The following is a 23,008-nucleotide window of genomic DNA, read 5'->3' on the forward strand; positions in this document are numbered from 1 at the left end:
GAGCTCCAACACTCTCTTACTCACTTACTCATCCCTTTGAAAACATGCAAACAAAAAACTGCTGCACGATCCTTCGCTGGAAATGCACCCACAATCTGGAACTCCATCCCAGCCGATATCAGGACTATCCCTTCCTTTATAAAATTCATAAGACTCCTAAAAGACCTCTACCTCAACCGTGTCTTCCCGAACCGAGAACCGCCGCTGAAACGCACAAGCCTGCACTCTGCAGCCACCTGACAATGTTCCACCACAACCTACTTCTTCCTGCACTTTACAGACCCTTCTCAATGTTCCACCACTACCTACCTCATCCCCGCTCCCCTACCCCCTCCTCGTTCCCTCCTCCCGGAGGGAGGTTTAGCCCAAGACTTTGTGCACGCATCGAGGCTATCTCAGGACCTCTCTACCTCAATGACGCACAGCACACTGGACCTTTCGAACATTTACACTTACCTTTGCCTCTTTTATGTGCTTCCTCCCCTATAGATGCTGTAAAGCGCTCCGATACCCTCGGGTCTGGCCAGCGCTATATAAAAACGATATAATTGTGAAGTTGCAATACGTTTTTTGCTTCACCTGGAAAATTGTGCAGTATGAAACGTTACAAGGTCGGATATATTGTCTAATATACGTAATATGTTATCATGCAATAATTTGGCACTTGCCCTAATAGTCACAAGCATTGACGATTATGTCATGGTACATTACATATAAGAGAATTATTACTTTAAGTATAATCATTTTATCATGTTAGGATTACTTTTCCTGATTTGATAATAAGTGAAATGATTTCCTCAATGAATTGGAATAAGGAAAAAAGATGAAAAGGAAATGATGTTTTGTTGACTAGAATTACGTATTGACGTTTTTTACATGTACATACATATGTATATATATATTTTTTTAATTCATAAGTAATGAATTAATATATTTTCCCAAGGTGATAAACAATTGAATCCTGTCACGACGTGAATACTGCTAGGTTTTCATTGTATGATTATTGTGTATCATCATAATGCGCGCAATGTTTCTTCACTTTCTATGAACACTGACCTGTATTTCTATGGAAAGTTGGGCACAGGTCGTCAACTTGATAAAGGCTTCGCCGAAACGCGTTGTTCTGTTTGTGTAACACAATAAAATTCTTTATTGTGTTGGTCCTTGGTGTGCCGCTGGATTTTATCTGGGAATTCCCGGATTTCTTCTAAGTAGAAAACATATATATATGTAATGAAACAGTTGAATAATCCATCATGCTACTCTAAGACTACCATTAAGAACTTTAATGAAGCCAAGGAGGTACTAGAAAAGCTATTAAACAAATGGAAAAGGGAAGGCATGATTTCAAAACAGGAATATGAATTTTTACACGTTGAACATCCTGTATTACCCAAATTTTATCTTTTACCCAAAATCCACAAACAAGTTGTTCCAGTTCCAGGCCGCCCAAATATTTCAGCGATTGCAGGAGTAGCGGACCATGTGACAGAATATATCGACTACTTCCTGCAAGATTTAGTGAAATGCCTACCTACCTACATTAGAGACACTGGGGACTTTATCAGGAGAATTAAGAATACCTCATGGAGCGACGATATGCGATTTATCACCTTAGATATCGAATCGCTCTATACTAGTATTGAACATGCATCTGGGCTCAGAGCTTTAGAATTTTTCCTTGGCAAAAGACCCATAAATTGTTATAACCATAACAAATTATTGATAGAACTTACTAGTTGGTGTCTCAATAACAACTTCTTTTTATTTGGTAGTGATGTTTACATTCAGAAATGTGGCGTTGCAATGGGGGCATGCTTCTCCCCTAGCTATGCGTGTTTACACGTAGGCTGGTGGGAGGAGCATGTCCTCAGGCGAACGCACAGTGACATCTACAATGACCATGTGGTGCTTTGGATTCGTTTTATAGACGATGTTTTTGTTTTGTGGCGGGGGATCATGAAAGTGCAACTAATTTCATCAATTCCCTCAACAACAATCAGGAGAATCTAAAATTCACTTCTTCTATCATTAATTGTGAAGCAGAGTTTCTAGATGTTAAAGGGTTTATACATGATAATCACTTGGCCACCAAACTTTACCGGAAAAGCACTGCTGGAAATAATATCCTTCATGCCAGCAGTGCACATCCTAGACATGTAGTTGACAACATTCCGTTTGGAGAACTACTGAGGCTTAAACGGATATGTAGTACAGACAGGGATCTGAAAATCTGTACTATGGAAGCTCTGGAGAGATTCAGACAGAGGGGATATAGCAAATCGGTCTTGAAACAGGCAGTTCTTAAAACAGAAGCTAGAACTCGGGAATCACTATTTTTGTCTACATCTAATACATCTTTAGACAGTGATTCTACCAATATGGACAAATCCCCTAGATTAATTATAGCCTACAGTAAACAGGCAAGACAAATTAGATCAATTGTCCAGAAGCGTTGGCCTGTACTTAAAATGGATTTAGTCTTAAAACCTAGACTACCGGATGGTCCAACGATAACTTATCGTAAGGGACCCTCCTTGAGAACTCATGTCTGCCATGACTTTCCTGAGTTAAGAAAGCAGGAGGAGTGGTTAAAATCCCGGCCGGGATTTAAACGCTGCTCCACATGCAGAGTAGGATTTTAGCATTATATGCGAAAAATTATGTAAATATATACATGCTTCAATATTTTGGTTTATATATACTTAAAGTCATGCATTTAGCTCATGTTTTATGGTTCTTGGATTTTAACCAATATACAATACATAAACACTTGGGGTTTTGTAAAAATGTTTGGAAAACAGACTATGCGGATTTCAAACTGAGTAGTATGTCATCACTTTTTGAATGTCACATGGTGCAGAGAAAAAGAAAAAAATGCAACCAATTGTAAACCTTTGGGTACTTAATGGGCTTCATTTTTACTAACTGACTGTCTGTGAGCAAGGGCGGATGCCCGAAACGCGTCAGATTGGTGAAACTCGGCTCTAAATAAAATAAAATAACTGTGCCTTACTTTGGATTTGCGTGGCTTCCATTCTTCGTGGATACGGATCACTGTGGAGCTACAATTGTGGAATGTATATATATATATTATCTACTGGCGGTCGCCAGTAGATAGTTATAGTTGCAACCTAGTTTCCATAGGAAATCTCAAAATTCTATTTTGAATAACTTTGGCGCCGGTCGACGAATCCTCGCGAAATTTTCAAAACAAATGGGGCGCTCTGTTCAGCTCCTACCCTGAAAGTCTCGGGGTGATTCGTCAAGCAGGGGCCGAGAAAAAAGGAGGGTCCCAAAACGCGTTTTCCCCATGCATTTTTCCATAGGACCTTTAGACACAGCTACAGCCCGAACGGCTGAACAGAATTACTTGAAATTTGGCAGAGAGGTAGCCATAAGGTCAAGGAAGTGCCTTCTGGTGTAAATCTGTTCAGTATTTCCTGAGAAAATAGCATTTAAAAGCATATATATATGTGGGCGGAGCATAACCACACATCTCATCCTGAGATCTGATTGGCTGTCAGCACTTCATCCAAGAAGTGTTGGCAGCCATCTTGGGACCAATATACATGATAGCACCTCATTAAAAAGCATTGCAGTTAATAGAAGGTTTTAAGACTTTAGTTACATTATAAATCATTTGTTGATGGTACCATACTCATTTTAGGAATTGTGGTATGTTCTAAGGTGATTTCACCATGTGAAAAAGCCTTCTGCTGGGATATCATGATTGAGAGAAAAATATTTTCTCATGCTTTTACCACAGAGGTTTGGAAGGTGATCTATAAGCTAAACTGAGAGCTTATTTTCTGTAAATTCACATTATCTTTCTCAGTCATGTGAGAATGAAGTCTGACATTCTCAGTAAAACATGTACATCCAACAAGGGCAGAGACTGTCAGTTGATTCCTTTGTGTTCTACTGCAGCTTCCCAGAGTGTTCCAAAGAACTACTAGAGCGCTAACAGTCCTAATTATGATAAACATATGGCACACCTGAAGCCATCTTGCTTGGATTAAAGTGGTAACTCTTAAAACATTTAATTTAAAAAGGAACAAAATGAGGGGGTTCATTTTGCCATAAAAAGTATGATTAGTGCTGCAGAAAGAAAAATTAGGGCACATTTTGAGTGACTTCTCAAATCCTCTTCTATTTCATTAAAAAATTCTGACATGCAGACTGAAACATGCACTTTCAATACCAGCAGCAGTTTTCCCTGGTGAGCAGTAGCTTTACTACAGTGATCTAATGAGCAAAAAGAGTGCTAACATTCTGAATTTATGGCAAATGTGTGACACATCTGAATGCCTTCTTGATGGAATCAAAGTAAAAAACTGAAAGTATTTCCTACTGAGGAGACTGCAGTAAATGAGGAAATTAGGAAACTTCATAACAAATAAGTCTCCCAAGATGGCCACCAGAGACAAAAGAGCCCAAATGTAGCCCAAATATCACCCAGATGTAGCCCAAGTATAGCCCAATGACAGAATGTCCCAGAATGTTCTTAAAAACAACTAGAGCGCTTACTGTCTTCATTATGACAAAAGTATGGCACACCTGAAGCCATCTTGATTGGAATAAACTGGTAACACTTAAAACATTTAATTTAAAAAGGAACACAATGAGGGGGTTCATTTTGCCATAGAAATTATGATTAATGATGAAGAAAGAAAATGAGGGCACATTTTGAGTGACTTCTCAAATCCTCTTCTATTTCATTAAAAAATTCTGACATGCAGACTGAAACATGCACTTTTAATACCAGGAGCAAAGTTCCATGGTGAACAGTAGTTTTACTACAGTGATCTAATGAGCAACTAGAGTGCTAACATTCAGAATTTATGGCAAATGTGTGACATATCTGAATACCTTCATTATGGAATCAAAGTAAAAAACTGAAAGCATTTCCTACTGAGGAGACTGCAGTACATGAGGAAATTAGGAAACTTCATAACAAATAAATCTCCCAAGATGGCCACCGGAGACAAAAGAGCCCAAATGTAGCCCAAAATCACACAGATGTAGCCCAAATATAGCCCAATGACAGAAGTGTGCAAAACACTTATTATTTTGTGTTTTCGCAGTGTTATATAGTGCAGACTTGTCAGGTATTGGAGTGCTTTACATGAGCATTGGTTACATCACACAAGAACAAATTCATTTTGGTTGTAGACATGGGGAGACTAAGTGATTTGACCAGAATCACAGAATGTCGAGCTGAAGCAGAAACCTCAACCTGGTTCCCCAGTTGCAAAGTCTGCAGTTCTGGAAGTAACACCACATCCTCTCCCCTAAGTGCAACATTTAATCAAGTGGATAAAAAAACAAAGATAACAAATAATTTAAAAGTGCTTTGTCGCTATTTGAAAACTCAGAAAATATGTCCTTATTTTAGTCTTTTAGAGCACTAACCATAATTTTGATGCCAATAAGACCCTCTCATATATGTAATTTCTAAAGGAAATGCTCTAGGTATTACAGTTTTGATTACATCAAGATGATGTCAGGCGTTCCACACTTTTGTAATAAATATAGAATGTTAGCAATCTAGTTGTTCATTAGGAAGCAGTTGAGAGGCAGAGGCCAGGGGCACGGACTCTGAAAATTGAAGGCAGGTAGGAGGGTGCAAAGGCAACAATTTAACCACACTGAGCAGGCAGGAAGGGCCGTGGAAGCACAACAGACTATGGAGGGCAGTGGAAAGGGGGGCAGGGGCAAGAAACCAACAATACAGGACTTGCAAGAGAGGCTGTGGCAATGTAATAGACCATTGTGGGCAGAAGGAAGAGGCAATGGTAGTACAACCATACATGCCAACAGACCCGATTCAGCCAGGAAACGTCCAATATTTTTAAGCTCAAATGGGCTTTATTTGATCTGTCTCCTGTCTACAATCTCCTCTTTTTCAATGTAACTCAAAGGGGAAAATCAATACCCCAGTTTTTTTTCAAAATCTCCCTCTTACCAAGTTCAAAATGTTCGCAAGTATGGTACATTGGATCATGGAAGGAAATGGGATAGGGACATGGACTTGGATAACAGAGGACAGGAGGGACATGGAGAGGTGCACCAAACTGACCCTGCAGGGCAGGCATCAGGGTTTGCAGCAGCACAATACACCACACAGGGCATGCAGGACGGGAGTGCAGCACAACAATCCATAGAAAGCAAGAGGGAGGGGACAGGACCATGCACATGGACAACAGAGAACAGAGGGGCAAGAGGCAATGGTAGCTAGCTGACCATAATGGACTGACAGGAGAGAAAGCTGCAGCATAACAGACCATAAAGGGCAGGAGGGACGGATCAGGGGCATTACAATGGAACAGACAAGCCAGGAGGGAGGGAGTAGGGGTCTGCACATGTAAACAGAGGGCTGGGGGCAAGGGGGCAGGGCAGGAGCAGCAAGATAGCCATGGAGGTCAGGCAGGATGGGCACTAGAAGCAAGACACACCATGAAGAGCAACAGTGAGACTGTGATGGCATACACACAGACCATGGAGGGAAGGTGGGAGGGGGTCAGGGGCAGCTAACTGACCACACAGGGAAGGTGGGAGGGGCCATGGCAGCACAGAAGACCATGCATGGCAAGTGGGAGGGTTAGTGGCAGCACAATGGCTATGATGGGCAAGAAGGAGGGTGCAGGGGCATGCACAAAGGACGATGGAGGATAGAAGGGAGGGTCAGGACCTGTGCGCAGACAAGAAAGTTCAGGGGAAGGGGCCTCACAACAGACCACACGGGGCAGGCAGGAGGAGCAGTTGCAGCACAACAGACCAGGGAGGGCAGAAGGGTGTGGCAGTACAATGGACCATGTAGGACAGGAGGAAGAGGATAGGGGCATGGCATGTGGACAGGCAGGGTGGACGTGGCAGGGACAGGTTACAGTCATCTGACAATGCTAGGCAGGTGGGAGGGGAGTGGCAGCTCAACAGAACACTCAGAGTAGATAGGAGTCGCAGGTCCATGGGACATGGTGGGCAAAAAGGATGGAGCAGGGGCATGCACAAAGACATCGGAGGGCAGGGGGAAGGAGAATAGGGGCAGCAAGCTAAGCACAGAGTTTAAGCAGGAGGTCAATGATGGGGCATAGAATTGGGCAATGGAGGGCAGGAGGAGTGGACTGGTACATCATACTAAATTGAGGGCAGTGGCAGCACATCAGACCATGCATGGCAGGAGGGAGGAGGCTAGTCCATGGATTCACACAACAGAGGATAGGGAGGAGGGGGATGGGGCAGCAATCTAATTGTTCAGAGAAGGCGGGTATTAGGAACTTTATTGTTTTTAAAACTATGGGGCAGATTTATGAAGCCCTTGCGCCTCATTTACGCCGCCGTTGCGTCACTTTTGTGACGCAGCAGCGGCGCAAATCCTGCGCCATGGTGCGGGGTGTTAGAAAAACACTCCCACACCGGAAAGGTGGTGGTGTTCTCCCAGACATACACTGTGGTAGCTTGGCTCGAGCGGTCGGGGGTCAGGCACCGTGCTAAGCATATGTCATACCCACACAATAACCATGCGTTCATCCGTTCCAAAAACGACACTACACCTTAAAAATTATACTGAAAATATATCTCTTTATCTTCTTTTCTCTTAGTTGCTGATTAAATAAATAATAATACAATCACAGTACACAAGGCTTTTCCTGTGGAAGGGTACGTCAAATAAATACTATCTTAACGATTCAATAAATAAGGTAGATCATAAATAATCAAGGCATAAATATAAGTGCATTACATAACAGGCAATTAAATATTATGAGGCAATAAATACTGCGAGACAATAAATACTGTGCAACAATAAATACTGTGAAACAATAAATACTGTAAGGCAATAAATACTGTGAGGCCATAAATAGAATGAATACAATAAATACAGTGCTCTCAATAAATAATAAAAGCCAACAGTGACACTTGAAAATCAGTTCACATTCCTGAGGTACTATGGGATGATTTGACCCAATCCCAGCTTGTAGAGATTTGGATGGCCTGAGGGGTATACTCCCTGACTTGGACAAGGCTGAGGCCTAAACTGAGGTAGATCAAGGGGGAATCTAGAGATCTGGCTCTCCCACACTACACAACCCCTCTGTATTAGTCTCAGCTCACCCCTGGCACAATCAAGCTGGTTCCAGCACCTCTCTAGCCCCTAGGATGGTCTCTTAGGGCTCCACAGGGCCTTAGCCGCCCTCTATTCCACTTACTGCCCTTTTTATGAAGCTCCGATGCCGCTGGAGTCGTGTCGACGCCGTGAGGCGGCTCCGGTTCGATGTCGGCGGCCTCGGCGCAATGACAGTTCTTGACGACGCCGGTAGGCGGTTCCGGTTCGATGTCGGCGGCCTCGGCTCGATGTCGACCTCCGGTTCGATGACGTTGGGCAGTCTTGGCTCGATGTCGACTTCGGGCGGCTCCGGTTCGATGACGTCGGGCGGCCTTGGCTCGATGTCGACTTCCGGCGGCTCCGGAGTGCGATCTCCACTCCCGACCTCCGGTGCTCCTTTCCTCAGGTTCCGGCGACTCCGGAGTGCGACCTCCACTCCCGACCTCCGGCACGATTCTCTTCAGGTTCCGGCGACTCCGGAGTGCGATCTCCACTCCCGACCTCCGGCACGCTTCACCTCGGTCTCCGGCGACTCCGGAGGGCGGACTTCACTCCCCCGTCGACGCCGCACACGCGACCTCGGGTGACTTCCTCCTCGACCTCTGGTACTCTCCACGACCTCCGTCGGCGCCCTCTCTCGACCTCTGGCGGCTCCGGGTACGACGTCTGCTTTCCAGTCAGCGCCGCTTCTCCACCTCGGGCTCCAGGTCTCCAGGCTTCTCGACGTCGGACTTCAAGAAGTTACCAGTAACCAGGTCAGGAACTTGCTGTTCTTTACTTTTAAGGCCTGTTCCTGCTGTCCAGGTCCTTAAGATGGTTTTTCTTGCTTTCTCCCACACAGGGCTCCAGGCTGGGCTCAGTCAGTAGGAACTAGTATCAAGGGTGGGTTTATGGACCCCACTCCAGGCACAAGTTTCCACCCCTGCTGCCTCACTCCTTCCTCCTTCAGGTTTCTGCTGCTCTCTCTTCACCAGTCAGGTGCCAACTGCCAACTCCAACTGCCAACCTGGAGATGCCTTCCCAACATTCTAAACCTGCCTCACACTGTCACAGGGTTCTAGAATGTTCTGGAAGGTGCTGGTAGGTTCCAGTGATGTCACAGGTGACAATGGGTGGCCACCATTTTGTGTTTCAGGCCCTCAGACAGAAGTTCCAGGGGTAGATAAAATGGCTCCCTGAATCTGCATCAATACTAAAAAGTCTGGTGGTTCCCAAAAAGGAAAAAATACTAACAGGGTTTGAGGCAAAAGTGGGACAAAATAAATAATGATGAGGAGGGACCACCCAAAGGGCTGACAGGTCTAACACGCGTCCCCCCCAGCTGAAAGTGGGGAGAGCTACCCAACCCCTTGGGAGTTCTCATCACTAAGGCGTAAATACCTTGAGAGACCGTCTGCATTGGCGTGGTCCACTCCAGGCCGATGTTCCACCTGAAAGTCCATTCCCTGTAGGGAGATAGACCACCTCAACAACTTGGGATTCTCCCCCTTCATCTGCATCAGCCAACGAAGGGGTCTGTGGTCGGTCTGAACTAGGAAGTGCGAGCCAAACAGGTATGGCCGCAACTTCTTCAGAGCCCATACCACTGCAAAGGCTTCTCGCTCTATTGCACTCCACTTCTGTTCCCTGGGAAGTAGTCTCCGGGATAGGAAGACCACGGGTTGATCCAGACCCTCTTCATTGAGTTGCGATAATACTGCCCCAATGCCATGTTCTGATGCATCTGTCTGGACAATGAACTTCTTGGAAAAGTCTGGGGCCCTTAAGACCGGGGTCTCGCACATGGCTTTCTTCAGCTTGACGAAGGCCTGCTGACAAGCCTCCGTCCAGACTACCCGTCGAGGTTGCTTCTTGGACGTAAGCTCCGTGAGGGGGGCTACGATGGTACCGTATCCCTTCACGAAGCGGCGGTAATATCCGGTGAGGCCCAAAAATGCTCGGACCTCAGTCTGAGTCTTGGGGGGTTCCCAGGCCATGATGGCCTCGATCTTCGCCTGGAGGGGTTGCACCGCTCTCCTACCCACCAAGTGTCCAAGGTACACTACCGACCCCTGCCCGATCTGGCACTTGCTGGCCTTGATCGTCAATCCAGCTTGTCTCAGGGCCTGGAGAACAGCTTGCAGGTGACGCAAGTGATCCTCCCAGCTGTTACTGAAGACGGCTATGTCATCCAGATAAGCAGCAGAGAAACTCTCCATTCCGGTGAGGATCTGGTTTACCAGGCGCTGAAACGTGGCGGGTGCGTTCTTGAGCCCAAAGGGCATCACACAGAACTGGTAGTGGCCATTGGGCGTGGAGAAGGCTGACCTTTCCCTTGCTCCATCAGTCAAAGAGATCTGCCAGTACCCAGAAGTAAGGTCAAAGGTACTTAGATATTGGGCAGCTCCCAGCCGGTCAATCAATTCATCCGCCCTTGGGATCGGATGAGCATCAGTTTTGGTTACTGAATTCAGTCCCCGGTAGTCCACACAGAACCTCAGTTCCGGTTGGCCACCCGGTGGTGCGGCTTTTGGTACTAACACCACCGGACTGGACCAGGGGCTGCTGGAAGGTTCGATCACTCCTAGCTCCAGCATCTTAGTGACTTCACTGTGAATGCTGGCCTTCACCTTGTCTGACATCCGGTAGATCTTGGACTTCACAGGTGGGCTGTCTCCTGTGTCCACATCATGGACGCACAGGTGAGTCCTACCCGGAACAAGGGAGAACAACGAAGAGTACTGTCCCAGGACCTGGCGGCAGTCCTCCTGTTGTTCAGGAGTTAGGGATGGGGAGAGAATCACTCCCTCCACCGACCCATCCTTCTCTTGAGACGCAAATAAATCGGGGAGAGGCTCGCTTTCCGCGTCCTCTGCTCCGTCAGTCACCATCATCAAAATGACTTTGGGCCTCTCGTGGTGGGGTTTGAGGCGGTTGGCATGCAGCACCCGTAGGGGCTGACGAGGGGTCTTAAGATCCACCAAGTAGGTAGCCTTACCCTTCTTCTCCAATACCTCAAAGGGTCCTGACCAGCGATCCTGGAGGGCGCTAAGATCTCCTGGTTCGATCACCCACACCTTCTGGCCAGGCTCCAACTCCACCGGGTGAGCGTTGTGGTCATACCACGCCTTCATTACTGCTTGGCTGGCCTCCAAGTTGTCAGAAGCTTGCTTCCACAACTTAGCCATTTGGCTCCGGAAGGCCAGCATGTAGCTCACCACGTCCTGGGGAAGCTTTCTGGGAGTTCTTTCCTATCCGTCTCTCACCAGGCTGAGAGGTCCACGCACAGGGTGCCCATACAAAAGCTCGAAGGGGCTGAAGCCCACTCCCTTCTGTGGCACTTCCCTGTAGGAAAACAATAGACAGGGTAGGAGGACGTCCCATTTCCTCCGCAGGCTTTCAGGCAGACTTCTAATCATGCCTTTCAAGGTTTTGTTAAACCTCTCCACCAGACCATTGGTCTGGGGGTGGTAAGGAGTTGTGAACCGGTAGGTCACTCCACACTCCTTCCACATCGCCCGCATGTACGCTGACATGAAGTTGGTCCCCCTGTCGGACACAACTTCCTTGGGAAAACCCACTCTGGTAAAGATTCCCATCAGGGCCCTAGCCACAACAGGTGCTGTAATGGTCCTCAGAGGTATTGCCTCTGGGTACCGTGTGGCATGATCCACCAGAACCAGGATAAACCTGTGACCAGCTGTAGTAGGTGGATCTAACGGACCCACAATGTCGATGCCCACCATTTCAAAGGGGGTGCTAACGACAGGAAGTGGTTCCAGGGGAGCTTTCAGCTTCACCCCTGTTTTCCCACTGGCTTGGCAAGACAAACATGTCCGGCAGTAGGTATCGGACGACACTTTCATTTGAGGCCAATAAAAGTGGGGGACAAGACGAACGAAGGTCTTGTCTTGCCCCAGGTGTCCTGCCAATGGGATCTCGTGAGACAACTCCAGAAGGAAGGCTCGATAACGTTGAGGGACTACCAAGGCTCGTGACGATCCATGTAGGGGTGCCTTGGGTTCACTGTAGAGGAGGCCATCCTCCCAGTAAACACTGTAGTTCCCTTCAACGCTCCCTGCTGCCTGGGCTTCGGCCTGTCGCCTCAGTCCCTCAAGGGTAGGGCACTCCTTCTGGCCCTGGCAGAAGTCCTCCCTGGACGGGCCTCCCTCCACGTGCCACTCGGCCGGGATGGGTAGGTCCTCCAGTTCGGTGACATCCCCCACCGCAGACTCCTGGTCCACCACCTCCGGTGGCCTATCCGTCCTACGGGGTGCGGACGCCGAGGCAGGCTCCTCCTGTCCTCGGTTCTTCCCTTGACTGGCAGCTGGCTGGGCCTTTGTTCCAGGCTCCAACCGAAACAAACTCCCTCTCCGGGTAGTCGCGGACCTTGTGCACACACAGGCCCAGTCAGGTGTACCCAGCATCTCAGTGTGAGTCCGGTATTCCACCTCTTTCCAAGCATTGTGCTCCATGTCATTCCCTAGCAGACAATCGACTGGCACGGCAGGGCTTACGGCAACTCGAAGTGAACCTGCAATCCCTTCCCATTCAAAGGGAACCTCGGCCACCGGATAGTGGCCCATTCTGCCGTCAGCCATCGCGGCAGGGTGGAGTACATCGGGAATCACCTGCTCTGGAGACACCAGTTGGCTACGCACCATAGTCATACTGGCTCCTGTGTCTCTCAGAGCCTCCCCCCTTTGGCCGTTGATGGTGACCCACTGCCCATACTTTATAGTATTTGCGGGCACCTGGATCTTAGGAACCATCTCCCGTTCTCCCAGGGACACTAAAGTGACACCCGCCCACTCCCTTCCCTTAATTAAAGGCATCTCCTCCCCGAGCACTACACTAGCTACTCCGGGGGCCTTTCCTCCAATGGGAGGGGGTGGTCGTTTTGGGCACTTCGCATCTCCCTTATAGTGTCCAACGCCACCGCACTCGAAGCAATGGACAACCCTTGGCTGCTGACTCTGGCCAGGATTAGGGTTTCTGGGGGGGTTAGCCCTAGGGGTGAATCCTGTTCCCTTACCTTGGAAATTATTTTGGGGGCCTTTGGAGAACTCCTTTTTCTTTTCCCCTCCCTCTTTCTTCTGGGGGGCGCCCTGTCCGGCCTTTTGAGTATCCCCTCCAGTCCCCCTTGTGGACACCCGAGTACTAGCCCAAATGTCCGCCTCCTCAGCAAGCTTCCGGGGATTGGTCAGCTTGCTATCCACCAGGTGTTGACGCAGTTCAGGGAAACATTTTTCGAGCAGGTGTTCCTTCAATACTAAATCAAACAACCCCTCGTAGTTCCTTACTTCACTGCCCTGAATCCAACCCTCTAATGCCTTCTTTGCATAATCCAGGAAGTCCACCCAATTCTGTGTGCCCAGTTTGTGGCTACCCCGGAACTTCTGTCTGTATTTCTCGGGTGTTAGTCCAAACTTTCGTATGAGCGCCACTTTCATGGTGGGGTAGTGGGTCTGCTCATCCTGCTCTAGGGCCAATAATGCATCCCTACCAGCTGGAGGCATGTACCTGTACAATCCCCCTCCCCAGTACTTCTCTGGAACCCCATGGGCCCTTAATGAGACCTCATAGGCCGCTAGCCACTTGGCAATATCGTCGCCCACACCATAGCTAGCCACTATGTCTTTCGGCAAATAGGGTTTGGGTTCCCTGGTGAACTCTCTTTCTTCGCTGCCACCATTAGGAATAGGGTGTGCCCCGGCTCGTAGGATCTGGAGATCTATCTCCCTTAACCTCAGCTCATGAGCCATCCTCTGTTCCTCCTTCTCTTTCTCCAGCCTTGCTAAGTCCCATGTGAGCTGTCTTTTCTCCCTCCGGTCTGTTAACTCCACTTCAGACAAGCCACCACTAGAGGCACTGCTGCCCTTCCTAGAAAGTGTCCTGGGCCCCGCTAACAGGTTCCCCACCTCAGGTTGGTACAAACCAGCTCCCTCACTGTCGGGCTCTCTATCCCTGTCCTCCTCCTCAGCCTTGCTTTCTCGTCGTGCCTCCCCCCAAGCCCTTAAGCTGGTTTGGAGTGCACCCTTCTTTGCTCCTGGGGGACAATACACCCCCTCTCGCTGACAAAACTCCCTGAGTTGGGCCACAGTGTACGTTTCTAAATTCTCCAGTACAAACTCCATCTTGCCCACTCAGGTCAGAGGACAGTTATTTGCAGAAGCTATTCAGGGGGGTACCTTTTATAATACCTCCTCCCACCACCAGAGTAAATTTGGAAAAAACAAAAACTCACAATTAGGAAGTCCGCTTGGAGAAAACTCCCGGTGTAGGCCTAAGGACTACCCACAGTTATTGTCGAGTATACGTAGGCACAGCTCTATCCCACCACTGAACACCAATTATGTTAGAAAAACACTCCCACACCGGAAGGGTGGTGGTGTTCTCCCAGACATATACTGTGGTAGCTTGGCTCGAGCGGTCGGGGGTCAGGCACCGTGCTAAGCATACGTCATACCCACACAATAACCATGCGTACATCCGTTCCAAAAACGACACTACACCTTAAAAATTATACTGAAAATATATCTCTTTATCTTCTTTTCTCTTAGTTGCTGATTAAATAAATAATAATACAATCACAGTACACAAGGCTTTTCCTGTGGAAGGGTACGTCAAATAAATACTATCTTAACGATTCAATAAATAAGGTAGATCATAAATAATCAAGGCATAAATATAAGTGCATTACATAACAGGCAATTAAATATTATGAGGCAATAAATACTGCGAGACAATAAATACTGTGCAACAATAAATACTGTGAAACAATAAATACTGTAAGGCAATAAATACTGTGAGGCCATAAATAGAATGAATACAATAAATACAGTGCTCTCAATAAATAATAAAAGCCAACAGTGACACTTGAAAATCAGTTCACATTCCTGAGGTACTATGGGATGATTTGACCCAATCCCAGCTTGTAGAGATTTGGATGGCCTGAGGGGTATACTCCCTGGCTTGGACAAGGCTGAGGCCTAAACTGAGGTAGATCAAGGGGGAATCTAGAGATCTGGCTCTCCCACACTACACAACCCCTCTGTATTAGTCTCAGCTCACCCCTGGCACAATCAAGCTGGTTCCAGCACCTCTCTAGCCCCTAGGATGGTCTCTTAGGGCTCCACAGGGCCTTAGGCGCCCTCTATTCCACTTACTGCCCTTTTTATGAAGCTCCGATGCCGCTGGAGTCGTGTCGACGCCGTGAGGCGGCTCCGGTTCGATGTCGGCGGCCTCGGCGCAATGACAGTTCTTGACGACGCCGGTAGGCGGTTCCGGTTCGATGTCGGCGGCCTCGGCTCGATGTCGACCTCCGGTTCGATGACGTCGGGCAGTCTTGGCTCGATGTCGACTTCAGGCGGCTCCGGTTCGATGACGTCGGGCGGCCTTTGCTCGATGTCGACTTCCGGCGGCTCCGGAGTGCGATCTCCACTCCCGACCTCCGGTGCTTCTTTCCTCAGGTTCCGGCGACTCCGGAGTGCGACCTCCACTCCCGACCTCCGGCACGATTCTCTTCAGGTTCCGGCGACTCCGGAGTGCGATCTCCACTCCCGACCTCCGGCACGCTTCACCTCGGTCTCCGGCGACTCCGGAGGGCGGACTTCACTCCCCCGTCGACGCCGCACACTCGACCTCGGGTGACTTCCTCCTCGACCTCTGGTACTCTCCACGACCTCCGTCAGCGCCCTCTCTCGACCTCTGGCGGCTCCGGGTACGACGTCTGCTTTCCAGTCAGCGCCGCTTCTCCACCTCGGGCTCCAGGTCTCCAGGCTTCTCGACGTCGGACTTCAAGAAGTTACCAGTAACCAGGTCAGGAACTTGCTGTTCTTTACTTTTAAGGCCTGTTCCTGCTGTCCAGGTCCTTAAGATGGTTTTTCTTGCTTTCTCCCACACAGGGCTCCAGGCTGGGCTCAGTCAGTAGGGACTAGTATCAAGGGTGGGTTTATGGACCCCACTCCAGGCACAAGTTTCCACCCCTGCTGCCTCACTCCTTCCTCCTTCAGGTTTCTGCTGCTCTCTCTTCACCAGTCAGGTGCCAACTGCCAACTCCAACTGCCAACCTGGAGATGCCTTCCCAACATTCTAAACCTGCCTCACACTGTCACAGGGTTCTAGAATGTTCTGGAAGGTGCTGGTAGGTTCCAGTGATGTCACAGGTGACAATGGGTGGCCACCATTTTGTGTTTCAGGCCCTCAGACAGAAGTTCCAGGGGTAGATAAAATGGCTCCCTGAATCTGCATCAATACTAAAAAGTCTGGTGGTTCCCAAAAAGGAAAAAATACTAACAGGGTTTGAGGCAAAAGTGGGACAAAATAAATAATGATGAGGAGGGACCACCCAAAGGGCTGACAGGTCTAACACGGGGTATTTATAACGTGACGCATCTGGGAGATGCGTCACGTTGTAAAGCCCTGCGCCACATGTAGGCGTTCCAGGGCAGGTGGGGGCGTTCCGGCGCAGGAACGCCTCCTAAAAGTGGCTGAGTGAAATCTACAAGATTTCACTCAGTCACTTTTGAGCCCATGCTGCGTCAAAACCCTGCGCCTGCTTGAAGCAGGCGTAAGGATTGACGCAGCATTGTGCAGATAGGGCACCCCCGAGCCTTGCTGGAGCTGCGTCGCGCTTGCGACGCAACTCCAGCAATGCGCCACTTTTACGGCACAGATGCGTGACGCATCTGTGCCGTTTTTGCCCCATGGTGCGCCGCATTATAAATGCGGCGCATCCATGATGGCGGAGCTGGGGCGCAAAATAACTGGCGCATCCCTGCTGATATGCAGGGATGCGTCAGTTATTATAAATATGCCCCATTGTGTCTGTGCGAACTACTTAAAATATGAACAAGTATGCAGCATAATCTCACTTTTATTCAAGAAGAAGAGGACGTTTGTGACTGTGACTCCGGGCTCACTTGGCAGAAACACCCCCTGACCCTCCACCCCCTATCGCAAAATGTAATGCCCGTGAAAAGGGTAGGTGAACACAGTGTTATATAGAACATAGTCCTGAGAGCACGATTGAAAATGAAAACTAGATATAGTGTATGGTATAAACTATGCACCAAAAAGTGTGATATAAGATGAACCGGGCGTGAAATATAATATGCAATACATTGTGCGCAATGCCAGATTCATTGGAGAGCGCGAGATAGCACAGGCACTAGCGCGTGCTATGCGATATGCGCCTTGGAGTGTAATATGCACAGGGCAGTGTTGTGTAACCTAACTAGTCTCTAAAGTTGTAATATAAAATATGTGCTGGGGAGTGGAACGTTGCATATGCACTGTGACAAAGATATGGATCCCAGATTGTAATATGTATGGCATAGCACTGTGCGTTATAACATAGGCATCGAGGAAGGCATGTTAGATGGGGCAATACAACCCGTGCGAAGACAAGTGTGGCATGACATATTCACAGGGTGGTGTTACAGTGCACATGGGCTAGAGAGTGTCATAGCATATGCACTAGCTAGTGGAATACAACACAGAGGTGTGTGGCACTCGGCAGGCAATGGTGGGTGTAACACAGCATTGGGCTCTGTCAGGAGCGCGCTGTGACTCTCAAGTGATGTTCGTCCCCTTTCCAGAGAGTAAAATAAAAAGTATTACACATCCGGCAGTGGATGTGTGTTTTATTAACCGTGAGGGGGGTTTCTTGCATAGTTTTGGTCGAATTTTTGTCGAATCCCCTTTGAATGGCTTGGTGTGCATGTGTATTAAATGTGCCCGTCAATAGCTACCCATGTTTGTATAAATAAACGACAAGGGTGTCTACCGGGATTAGGCACGGTAGGGCATCAGACATGTCAGAGCTTCACTAGTGGTGTAAATACATTCCACGTGGATTCATTGCATGCATAGTCGCCTTTTAATGATTTTCACGCAAATCGTCATGGTGATAGGTACGTACGGTTTGTCCAGCATGTCCTAGGTGTGTCTATAAATATATATTTTTTAAAAATAATAAAAAACAGTGGCCGGCCCTGGGGATTGGGGTCAAAAAAATATAATTAGGAGACAGGCCCTGGGGGATGGGGTCATCAGGGCCAATAAATTAGAATAAGAAGGGGAACCACACAGCCCCCCTTCTTAAAAAAATAAAATAAATAAAAGACTGGCATCGTGCCGGAGGCCATGCCCCCTCCGTGCAGCACTCTGCAAACGCTCCCCCAACAGGCATCTCCAGTATGCGCCAGGGAGCTGCGCTGCAGACAGGTGTTCTGAGGCCATGCCCCTTTTTACACCTCTCTGCAACGCAGCTCTGTGGCGCTTACTGGAGGTACCTAGTGGTCTAGTTTGACCCTAGGGACCCTTAGGATTCAAGGGGACTTAATCTCTCAACTTAGAACAGCCACAGGGCGCGTTTACACAGTGGTGAAGGGAGGGGACGGGGCCTGAGGTGACGTGTGCAAACACGCACTATGGCACGTTTTAAATTGGGGATATAATTTCCCTTCAATACTGAGGAACTCTGGGGGCTAACTAGCCCACCAAGTGCTTCCAGTAAGCGTCACTGAGCTGCATTGCAGAGAGGTGGTCCAGGCCGTGCCACTTTTTACACCTCTCTGCAACGCAGCTCTGTGGCACTTACTGGAGGTACCTAGTGGGCTAGTTGGACCCTAGGGACCCTCAGGATTCAAATGAACTTAATCTCCCAACTAAATACGGATACAGGGCGTGTTTACACAGTGGTGAAGGGAGGGGACGGGCCTTGAGTTAACGTGTGCAAAAACGCCCTGTGGCCTGTTTTAAGAGGTAGTTTTTATCCCCATGCCCTATTATATACTAGGGGCTTACAGAGGAGGTCATGCTAATCACAGGGGGACCCCAACGCATAATGTTCCCTAGTGTATGTAGGTGTTTTCACTGTATTCTAAGTCTCTTTTAACATAGCACTGGCTCTAGGACTGGTTAGTCAGACTCAGTTACCACCAGTATCCGTCTGAAAAAGTGGAGGGTACAGGATGATTTTGCAACAAGGCTTCTTTCTGCTCTTCTTTTTGTTCTTTCTGCACGTTATCCTTCTTCCTGCACTTATCTTCGTATTTGAGGACTTGTGTTGCTTCTTTCTGCACTTCTTTTGTTTCTTACTGTGCATTTTTCTTCTTTCTTCACATGTCCTATCTCTGTAGGCATAGTTAGAAATTAGCATTTAAAAAACCTTTGAAATTCACAGAAAAAAACCATAGGTTTCAGGCACGTTATAGTTAGGAATTAGCATTTAAAAAACCTCAGAAATTCACTGAAAAAACCATACGTTTCAGGGGTGTTATAGTTAGCTGGACTTTTCACTTGTACAAAACCATTGAAATTCCCCCGTTATAGTTAGTTCAGCTAACTATAACTCGCGCGCCCGCAATGCACTGCTGATGACGTCACATATTACATCACTCATGACATGGTCAGTGGCATCACTCATGACATCACTGATGACATCATCCTTGTGATAGAGTGGCGGTCGCGCGAGTTATAGTTATCTGAACTAACCATAACGGGGGAATTTCATTGGTTTTTTACGAGTGAAATATCCACCTAACTATAACATGTGTGAAACCTATGGTTTTTTAAGTGAATTTGCAAGGTTTTTTAAATGCTAATTCCTAACTATAACGTGTGTGAAACCTATGGTTTTTACAGTGAATTTGTACAGTTTTTTAAATGCTAATTTATTTATGTATTATTATTTTTTTTATATATTTATTTTACAATAAACTATGTATTAAAAATTTTTGGGGGGGTTTTTTCACCGTGCGCGCACGGTGCGCGCACCCCCGCGATTTTTTATTAAAAATGTTTTTTCTGCCTTCGGGGTCGTTCAGGGACCCCCTGACAAAGGCTAGGGGGTCAGGAACACTCTACCCTGCCCCCTTTTCACGTTCGCCACCTTCCTTTTTCACTCTCGCACTGAAAACAAACAAAATGGCGGCCGACACTTCCTGATTTCGACCGATTCGAACGTTGACTAACATGTAACCACCAATCAGAATTACGCTCGCGCACATTAGGGTGCTTGCACGGTGCGCGCACGGTGCGCGCTTATAGATTTTTATATGCTTTTAAATGCTATTTTCTCAGGAACTACTGAACAGATTGACACCAGACCTGCAAAAGGCACTTCCCTGACCTGAGGAGATAGTTATAGTTAGGACCGAGTTCCCATAGGAAATCTGAAAATTCTATTTTGAATAACTTTGGCGCCGGTTGACGAATCCTCGCGAAATTTTCAAACCTAATGGGGCGCTCCGCTCAGCTCCTACCCTGAAAGTTTCGGGGTGATTCGTGAAGCGGCGGCTGAGAAAAAAGGGGGGTCCCAAAACGCATTTTCCCCATGTATTTTCCCATAGGACCTTTAGTCGAAGGTACAGCCCGAACAGCTGAACAGAATTACTTGAAATTTTATCAAAGAGGTAGTCCTCAGGTCAGGCATGTGCCTTTTGCATATATGGTGAAAAACCCTTAAAAAAACAAACATTTTGAACTGTTTATAAGTTTATAGAAGATATTAACTATGCTGTTCAACTTTATCCAAATTCAAAAAAAAGAGCTGAGCCATTCCATATTACAGGATACAGTCAATCTATAACTATATACATAGGTAGTTTATTGTAAAATAAATATATAAAAAATATAATAATACATACATAAATTAGCATTTAAAAAACCTTACAAATCCACTAAAAAAACCATAGGTTTCACACACGTTAAAGTTAGAAATTAGCATTTAAAAAACCTTGCAAATTCACTTAAAAAACCATAGGTTTCACACACGTTATAGTTAGGAATTAGCATTTAAAAAACCTTGCAAATTCACTGAAAAAACTATAGGTTTCACACATGTTATAGTTAGCTGGACATTTCACTCGTAAAAAACCATTGAAATTCCCCCGTTATAGTTAGTTCAGCTAACTATAACTCGCGCGACCGCAATCCACTGCTGATGACGTCACATATTACATCACATATGACATGGTCAGTGACATCACTCATGACATCACTGATGACATCTCAAATGACATCACTGATGACATCATCCAGTGAATATGTGTCTTTCTGAAAAATAAATATTTTTTATATATGTAGATCTGAAGGTTAATGGAAGAATAAATGGGTAAATAAGTGTCTAAATGGATGTTTTTTTTTGTAAAATTAATTGTATAACTGACTTATTAACAGTATCTTTGTGAATACAGTGATGTAATATGTGACGTCATCAGCAGTGGATTGCGGTCGCGCGAGTTATAGTTAGCTGAACTAACTATAACGGGGGAATTTCAATGGTTTTTTTACGAGTGAAATGTCCAGCTAACTATAACATGTGTGAAACGTATGGTTTTTTCAGTGAATTTTATATATATGTGTATATTACCTACTGGCGGTCGCCAGTAGGTAGTTATAGTTAGGACCACGTTTCCATAGGAAATCCGCAACATTCTATTTTGAATAACTTTGGCGCCGGTCGACGAATCCTCGCGAATTTTTCAAAATAGGTGGGGCGCTACGCTCCGCTCCTACCCTGAAAGTCTCGGGGGGATTCGTCAAGCGGGGGCTGAGATAAAAGGGGGGTCCCAAAACGCGTTTTTCCCATGCATTTTTCCATAGGACCTTTAGACAGGGCTACAGCCCGAACGGCTGAACAGAATTACTTGAAATTTGGCAGAGAGGTAGTCCTCAGGTCAAGGAAGTGCCTTTTGTTGGTTTGGTGTAAATCTGTTCAGTAGATTCTGAGAAAATAGCCTTTAAATCAATATATATATCTGAGCCAGCTTACGGTGCGCTTACGGTACGCTTACCGTACGCGTACGGTGGCGTGCGCGAGCGCGATTCTGATTGGCTCTTAGATCTTAGTAAACATTCGAATCGGTCGAAACCAGGAAGCGGCGGCCGCCATTTCGTGTGTTTCACTCAGAAAAAAAGAGTGATAACAAGAAAAGGGGGCAAGGAGGAGAGTTACAGACCCCCTAACATTTGCAAGGGGGTCAAAGAAGGACAGGAAAGTACAAAGAAAACATTTATTGATTTTAAAAAAAATCGCGGGGTACGCGTACGGTAAGCTCACCGTAAGCGTACGGTAAAAAAATAAATAAAAAAAGAAATGAAATGCAGATTTAAGTGTTTAGATATTAGGGGGCTCTAAAAAGAGCCGTTGTGTTTATGAAGTGATTTTTTAGTGGTACCTACAAGTAAGTACCGATGCAGAGTCTAAGGTTCAAGAGGAAGACTCTGTTCCCTTCATCATTGAAGTGCACACCATCTCCTCTATAAATGTCTTGCATGTCGTAACGCAAGTTGTTGTGGTAAATGGAACCCATACCATAGTCACGGAGGAAAGCAGAAACAGATTTGTTGACGTGCTTTCTTGCTTTGTCAATCTGCGGACAGAAATGATTGGACCAGTTCCATTTTTGCCTTTGGCATATGTTAGAAAACACAAAGGCAGTTTTAGGGAAAAGTGAAAACAGTTGTGCAAAGGTGTCCTTCATAAGCATTTCCAGACCTACCCCAGTCAAAGTGCCTAGGTCATTGCCACCACAGTGCACTATTATGAGGTCAGGGTGTTGGATGTGCATGAAGGATTTCACCAATGGCATCAATTGGTGCCACTTTAACCCTCTCTGACCAATCCATTTAATGTCTACATTTGGCAAAGCAAGGTCTCTCACCATATCTGTTTTCTCTGCATACTTTTCACTCCAGAAGACATAGCTGTGCCCTACAATCCACACTGTGAACATCTTCAAAGGAGAACTGGATGCCCTCAGGAGGTGTCTTTCAGTAGAATGGCACTATGAAAAGAAAGACAGTTTGGAAATGGAGGCATACATATTTTTTTCATAAAAAAAAAGAACTGATTGGCTGTTTCATACCATTCTAGAATAAAAACTAGGCTGTATGTGTAAATTAATAGAA

The 23,008-nt window shown here is 46.8% G+C and overlaps 1 long non-coding RNA gene across 1 annotated transcript in view; it reads right to left on the bottom strand.

Moving 5' to 3' along the window:
• Positions 1-456: 456 nt before the first annotated feature.
• The window catches only part of LOC146870030 (uncharacterized), a 236,462-nt gene continuing 213,910 nt past the window's right edge, over positions 457-23,008 (bottom strand). The window contains exons 2-3 of the long non-coding RNA XR_014981732.1: positions 1,057-1,207; positions 457-529 (exon numbers count right to left, since the gene is read on the bottom strand). This is a non-coding gene — a long non-coding RNA (uncharacterized LOC146870030). The remainder of the gene's footprint in view (positions 530-1,056; positions 1,208-23,008) is intronic.

This window comes from Triturus cristatus, chromosome 1_1, assembly GCF_964204655.1.
Source record: "Triturus cristatus chromosome 1_1, aTriCri1.1, whole genome shotgun sequence".
NCBI classification, from domain to species: Eukaryota; Metazoa; Chordata; class Amphibia; order Caudata; family Salamandridae; genus Triturus; species Triturus cristatus.